The sequence below is a fragment of the Perca fluviatilis genome, chromosome 17 (genome assembly GCF_010015445.1).
Source record: "Perca fluviatilis chromosome 17, GENO_Pfluv_1.0, whole genome shotgun sequence".
In the NCBI taxonomy this organism is placed as follows: Eukaryota; Metazoa; Chordata; class Actinopteri; order Perciformes; family Percidae; genus Perca; species Perca fluviatilis.
The window spans coordinates 3505794-3514024 of NC_053128.1; positions in this window are offsets into that span (position 1 = coordinate 3505794).

The following is an 8231-nucleotide window of genomic DNA, read 5'->3' on the forward strand; positions in this document are numbered from 1 at the left end:
GATGTTTACATTTCAAGGAAAAGTTATCAGAATTAGTAGAACCACATTTCACAATAGACAGTATATTCATTATTCTTCTTTCGTAACGGGCTCTACCAAACTTCATTAAAATCCACAGTTTTGTAATTTAAAATCAAACAGGCACTTGAACCAATATGTATTATCCTAGTTACTGTATATCACCATCTGAACTCACATTAGAAATAGACAGATTAGGTATCTGTCTAGAGCTATGAAAGAGATAACGAGGAACTAGTTAAAACCTAAACAACCTTCATTTAACAACTGGAAGGGAAATATAAACAGCTTTATTTAAATAGAAATAATGACCTATAGAATCAGAGATCAGGAACAATTTACATTAACTCCTGGGGGAGGCAGTAGCTCAGTCCATAGGGAGTTGGGTTAGGAACTGGAGGGTTGCTGGTTCAAGTCCCTGTACCTGTATGGACCGAAGTATGGTGTGTGGACTGGTAGCTGGAGCCAGCTCACCTCCTGGGCACTACCAAGGTGCTCCTGAGCAAGGCACCGAACCCCCAACTGAATGACATTTGACATCTCTCTATTAGTGTGTTTAGCATGTATAGTTCCTGAGCATGTTTGTAATTCAGGCCTGTATTCAAAGTGTGTGCAACTGTACTAACAGAGTGAAAATTGTGAATTTTCCCTCTCGGGATAAATAAATTCCTCAGTAAAGTATAAAGTATGAATAATAAAATATAATTTTGTGCATTCATCACATTTGTCTTTGCTTTAAAAAATTGCAAAAAGTAAGCAAAAATATAACACACATTGCACTAAATATGTCATAACAATCCTCTATGGAGGCCCAAATTAGTCAATATTAAAAAAATAAAATAAATAAATATATATATATATATATATATATATATATATATATATATATATATAGAAATTAATAATATAAATAAAAGTTGGACAAAATGTGTAGTAAAAGATAATCAAACCATTTCTTTTAAACTCAGGTCGTTAATATGAAATGTTATTTCATAGCTTCCTTAACATTTCAGGTCAACTTTGTTTATTACAGCAGTTTTGCTGTTGCTTTAAAAAAAACGCAAAAGTAAGCAAAAATATAACACACATTGCACCAAAAATGTAATCAAGCATATTGCATAGTCATAACAATCCACTATGGAGGTCCCAAATTGGTCAATATTAAAAAAATAATTATGAAATGAATAATCATATGAATAAAACATAATCAAACCATTTCTTTTAAACTCCGGTCGTTAATATGAAATGTTATTTCCTAGCGTCCTTAACATTTCAGATCAACTTTGTTTATTACAGCAGTTTTTATTTTAAAGTGTCCTTTTTAGTCTGTTTTCCAAAGTAGTCTCGCATTGCCAGCTCTATCTCCACAGCTCTGTGGAGTAAGGTCTGGATTCAACACAGATACATTCTGGGATAGAAAAAAAAAAAAAAAGGCACTAGGTTGTTTGCATTTCACAATCACAATCGTCTTTGGCAGCGCTAAGCTCCAGACGCAGCGACGGTGGCTCTGCAAAATAGTCTCTGGAAGGAACTTGTTTTGGAGGAACATTTGCACCCCGCAAAAGAACACGCCACATACAATAAACAAAGTTAACTGTTGACACAATACAGTAACATGAGCTATTTTAAGTAGCTGATACATGGTTAAACGTTATTAGCTCTTACTGGTGTATGTACTGTGTGTCCACAGCACTCCCGCCAATCAGTCCCAAAACGTCCCAAATGCCGTAATCATATTCTTTGTAGATCTTTACAATCATTCCCCGAAAAAAACCAAGCAGGCCTGCCTTGTTGCACAATCCAAATTTTCTTCAAATCTTGCCATTTTCAGCGAGTAGCTTGCTAGCTCGAAGTTTGTTATTGAGAGTTTGAGAACAGCAACACAGTGAGTGGAAGGTTATGGACATCTGCCCTGTGAGCCACGCCACGATGTAAGGCAATTATCCTGGAATCGTACTTCTGTTGATCCAGACTATTTCCAAAGTGACTGTTTTAATTTTATAATGCCACCATCACAAAGTATGTCTGCCCTGCAAGACAAGCAGGATGGATACATCTATGTGACTGGCTCTTCACTTATTGAAATGAGAGCAACAGTCAATCACATAACTGGCTCTTCCCTTTTTGTCACGAGTGACAGACAAAACCTTTATGCTTGAACTTGATTAAAAAAAAAAAAAATGAGGGTCATTGGGAAGAACGGCATTGTGAAATAAAACATACTTTGGACAAAAACATTTAAAAATGAAATACAAAACAACTTGTAAGAAATATATAATATCTGAGTTTTGAAAATGTATTGGATTATTGCACAATTTACTTATATGTCATACTTTGTATTTATTCATATGATTTATTTTATCTCATTTGATATGTCATTTTGAAAATGTTGGGTCTCTATACATCTCTATGGCTGATGCTTTTAAAAAAGAATACAAACTCAAACAGTAGTCCCTCCAGTTAAAGGCCCAACTATGCGTTTATGTGTTTCATAAAGTATAACAACAAGGTGTACTTTGGAGTTGATTACCATCCATTTGAATTCACCCATTTCCTCTGGAATTTAAGAGAAGTGGGCGTATTGTTTTAGTCTACAAATGGTTTCTGCACTAAGCCAAGAACCTTTTGTTGTGGACGCCTTGGTTAGGTGCCAGACAGTCATCAGAGTCACATGGATTCCTGTGTAATACCTTGGAAGAGTAGAGCAGGATGTGAGGGGTGAGGGGGGGGGGGGCACAAGTTTTGAATGTTTATTGGAAAATATTAACACATTAACATTATCTGTTTTGTGGAGCTGGTGTTGATTGGAGGCCAGCCCTGTCAAGAGAAACACATGTACTCAGTGTGCTAGTTTGGTTACCTAAACATGTGCAGTATGGTATAGTCTTTGCCTGATTAATTGAATGCTGTTTTTAATTTAATTTAATTGCTGCTTGTACAATAGTAAAGTTTGTGTTCAAGTAGCTCACCTCTGTTGTGTCGCCTCTCCAGAGTATTCGGGCTAAAAGAGTCCCCAGCAGTGTTGCCAGATCTTGCGAGACAAATAAGCAACCAGGCCTGTGAAAACAAGCCCAAAACAAGCGACTTTTTCTACAGAGCCCCCCTAGGTTCCGGGAAGAGAAAAATAAATAAACTGTGTGCACGGTTTTACAATCCGTGGGGACGGATTTTAAACTGTGAGTACAGATTGTCAATTTACATCCATGTGGACAGATTGGTAAACTGTGCGCAGTTTTGCAAAACTGTACACACGGTACTTTATTTATTTTAATCCCCTCTGAGCTTCAGGACAATGATCACAAGAGTTAGTTAAACCACCTTTTAACATTATTTAACAATAGAAAACTGATGGTATATCAAATATAGACTGATGTACCAAGTACATAATATACACAGTAAACCTTGGATAATTAAAATTTGCACACACAAATAAATATCATCCTGAATTCACAAATTTGTTATTTATTATTGCAGGAACTGCAAAAGATCCTATTTTTAGGAAACAGAAGAAATTATTGATAATCTTAGTGTGCAGCAATAAAGTGACTCCTGCTCTGATAAACAAATGAGGGAGTTAGAAAAGACTTAAATAAACTAAACTGGTTAAAAAAACATTTGAACAGGTGAGGATGAGGCTTGGCCTAAAACATTTTTCTTAAGACCTTAACACTTTAGCCTCATATATAAGAAGAATAACACCACCATAATCTTTCTCATCACTCCCTGACGTTTTCCTAAACAGAAAAAACAGATTGCCCTACTCTGCCTCTGATTGGCTAGTACTCGTTGCCATCTGGGTCAGAGCCAATTAGAAGCAGGATGCGGGTGGGAAAAAACTTTGCTGTCTCCTGTGTGTATGGGGAAAGGGGAAGGACAGAAGAAACAGGCAAGACAAACTCCTACGTTTAAATAACATATAGAAAATATCTGCTTGACAACTTATCATTGAGCCCAAATAAGCAACTACACTAGCCCAAAAAAAATGCAACCTGCAACTACCAATATTTGTAAGCGACTTTACAGAAAAACAGGCCCAAAGTTGCTTATAATAATCAGATTTGGCAACACTGGTCCCCAGCGTATTGAGCCCCATTTTAAAGGTTCCGGGAGATACCATGTTTCAAGTAGCGAATGGGTGTTTGAGTACTTTAATTAACTGTACTTGAATAAATTGTTCAAACTACCGATGTTTGATTGTATTAGGTAACATAATACTTTTAATAATAATAATAATACTAATTTTATTTGACGGGTTTCAGCTGTGAGAGGAATAGGTACTGTAGAAGTTATTAAAACCCTAGTCTATATCGACCACGGTTAATTTACGGGGTAGTTCCTGTGCCGCTGGAAGTTCCACTGGATGTTCCTCATTTTCGGTCTGATGTCCCTCACCTTCTGCTTCCTTTGTGTTGGCATTCTAATCTCCGGTGGATTTATGAGGACTATGGTTAACTGCTTCCATCCAAACAGCTAGCTAGAATATCTGTCGACTCTGAGTTTTCTCTTGCACAACTAAAACAACTTTGAAACATACACGTTCCACCAAAACAAGTTCCTTACTGAGGCTATTTTGCAGAGGCACCGTTGCGCCATCCCAAGAAGAATCGGGATTGGTTTAAAGAGGCCAATAAACCAGAGCACGTTTTTGTCATATCTCGGAATGTTGTGTGGACTAGCCAGACCTCACTCTGCAGCGCTGTGGAGGAAGGTCTGGAAATGCGAGACTAAGAAAACGCACATCTACAAAATCCACCAAATATATGAACTTGTCATGAAATGTTGATATACCTGACAAAAGGAAGAAGCTCCCTTTCTGGAGCATTGGCCTGGTGATGGGAAATGATGTAGCTGGTAAAAGGGTTGTTGCAGATGAGGCAGAACTGAGACCAGTAGTGGAGTGAAGTCCAAGACCTAGATAGAACATGAACTCATGCACAGGCTAAGAAAGCAGTCCAAGAACAGGCTAAGTACTGTATGTTCTGAGTTGGTAGAGCCAGAGCTTACAGCAGAGAGCCAGGAGCCTATTTCACAGCTGGCACTAAAGACCACAGTAAGAGTCTTGTGAGGCTAGTGTTGTGGAGTAGAACAACTCCAATGTTCAAAGCGCTGACTCTGAGGAATACCAGAGCCCGTCTACGGAGAGCCTGTTCACTCCCTATTAAGCCCCATTGTACCGAATTTGGTTGCAGTTCCACTGGGGGTGATCGCGGGCAAGTGCAAAATGATCGGGAGTCTATGGAGCTAGACGGCTAAAGTTATTTCTTTCGCCTGATTGCCGTTGAGAAATCTCAGATTTGATTGTAGTTTTTGCAAGTTCAACATGGCTTATCGGTCGAAAGTTGAAGTAATGAGTACTTATGTCCTTTTAATTTCTTACAGGTTGAGTCGTTGTTGCCCATAACACGCTAGCATTCTGCCAATGAATGCTGATTGGTCAGCGAAGGACTGATTACGACCAGAGATCCCGCTTGATGGCATCCGAAGCGGAACCAGAATGCCAGAGCCCGTCTACGGGCGTTCTCTGAGAATGTTTCGCCCGAGTTCTTTTTTTGTCCTCAGCAACTTTTTTTTTGGTTGCTGGCACTTTTATTTGCCTATCATTTCATATGTACTGTGAAATTTACATGGGCAATGAATTGAATTGGAGTACTTGTTGTGTTATTGTTGTGTTCAGGAATACAGGATACATGGTACAGTATTGCCACCTTAAAAACAGCCAATGTCCCGCTCAATAGTGATAAATATCAATACAAATTAGAAAAAGAAGAAAATGCCTCGCAGATGTGCAATGATCAATTGTTCAAATAATGGGAAAGGGTTGTCCTATTTCTCATTTCCCAAGGACGAAAAAAGGTAAGGCATGTGCTCCAGTGTTAATTGCCAAAGAATAAATAAAATAAATTTGAATTTACAGGGTTCACATGGGAGGGAATGTTGTCTAAATGCCAAGTTGGCTAATGTCCAACTCAGCCAAGTTATGTGGATCACAATGATACGTGTTGGGAGGGGGGACTCTTCCCCTACTCGATTACTGCATACAAATGGTGTTGTTAATATTTTAACTACGTTAACTACTTCACTGAATCACCCTCTACAGACTGAATGGGTTTCTTAGGAGTTACCCTATAATGTGACCTAATGACCTTGCATAGATGGAAGTCTACACCATATCATTTAATCCTGAACAAAATTAATTTCTCTTCATCAGATGTTGAACATTACAATGGGGGGATGATTTAGTGACATTTCTTCACCAAAATAGAACAGCATATGAAAAGCATGAGAGATCTAGGGGTGCAGGGACAAGGGAGGGAATTGTGGAGGAGACAGGACTGAGGAAGAGACACAGGAAAGAACATTCACAGGTGCTACACAGTACGAACACAATCCTGTGTTGCTGACCAGACCCCCTAAAAATCAACAAAAAAGTTAATGAATGCAGACACTGGTGTGCTGCAATGTACATGGGGGCACCAAAGAAATAAGACGTCCCCGGCCCCGTAAAACCAAGTTCCAGGTCCAGTAGTGGAAATGGGCCTATAAAAAGAAAAGAACCTTTTTCTGTGTGAACCTTTAAGAACTTTTCAACAACAATAGGATAAGGGTGGTGGGAACGAAGTGGGGGATGTAACTAAAAATTAAAATATGAACATTAAACTTTAACTAACCACAACTAACCTAAAGAATGAAGGTGTGTGTGTGTGTGTGTGTGTGTGTGTGTGTGTGTGTGTGTGTGGTGTGTGTGTGTGTGTGTGAGGGCGTGTGTGTGTGTCTGTGTGTGTTTGTGTGTGTGTGTGTGTGTGTGTTGGGATAGTGGGAGGGAGTGTCTCAGTGTATTTTCTATACTACAATATTACATTTACATCAACATTACATCAACATTTCAATACTACAATATGAACCTTTTCTACAATATACTATACCACTATACTACAATTACATCATCATTACACTACACTACCAACTACAGCTACAGAATGAGGGTGGTGTGTTTGTAGGGGGTTGGAGGAGGAGGATGAAGGACATCACAGCATCAAGGCACAACTGTAGAGATAAAGAAAGGAAGAGGTGTTAGGAGAAATACAACAGAACTCTAGGACCCTGATGACTGGTGTACATACAGTTTATGCAGAATACAACCATAAAACAAACCATAACACAAAGGTGGTTCAAAAACAAAAAGGAGCAACCAGCTAGTGAAGACCAAATGTGAAAACAGCTAGTGAAGCTAGCAAAGAAGTGAGAATAGGATAATAGGAATTTGTGAGCGAAGGAAAAATACCAATCTAATTCAGGTTTCAATTTAAGGAGAAGGAGATGGCTCATAAATATGAGGAGGGGGGGCCTCAGACTAACCATGTCACACGGGGAGTTAATGCAGGGAGGATATGTGGTGTGTGAACTGCATTTCGAGGAATGCTTCCTTGTAAAAGTGAGTTGTGTAGTTGGAAGGAAATGACAATCCAATTAAATATAATAAAATAAATAAAATAACATACAATTACTGATACAAATAAAATAAATACAATTACTGATACATTTTCTTTGTGTCATGTTTTTAAACAGCATAATGGAAAAAAATGCACTTACCAGCGATGCCATCCCTACATTGGTTGATTGCATCACCCCCCACCTCTTGCCTCTCCTCCTCGAAAAAGGCGTAAAAGAAGTGAATGTAAGAATGACAAGATACCAATATTAATCTATATTAAATACCAATTTAATATAGACTAATATAGACTTTACTTACCCAGTTTCACAGTTTCAAAATGTACATAAAACTGTTCATTTCCCAAATGGGAGTGATCGCCTCTACATTGACCCCTGCTGAAAGAATGTGCACTCTAGTTTTAGATGAGATGGCCATAAAGAGGCAATTTGACTACGACAAGAGAAACGATGCCATTTATGGCATATCTCCCTAAGGCCGTGCTGCAAAACAGGCAATGGTCATCATGGTTAGGGGCATTTTGGGGAAGTGGAAACAGGCAAGCCAAGAGCAACAACATTTTTTTGCTGTTTTTAAGACCAACAACATTTATTTATTTTTTGCTGCGTACTGTATATTAAAGGTCACATGACATGGTGCTCTTTGGATGCTTTTATATAGACCTTAGTGGTCCCCTAATACTGTATCTGAAGGCTCTTTTATATAGGCCTTAGTGGTCCCCTAATACTGTATCTGAAGTCTCTTTTATATAGACCTTAGTGGT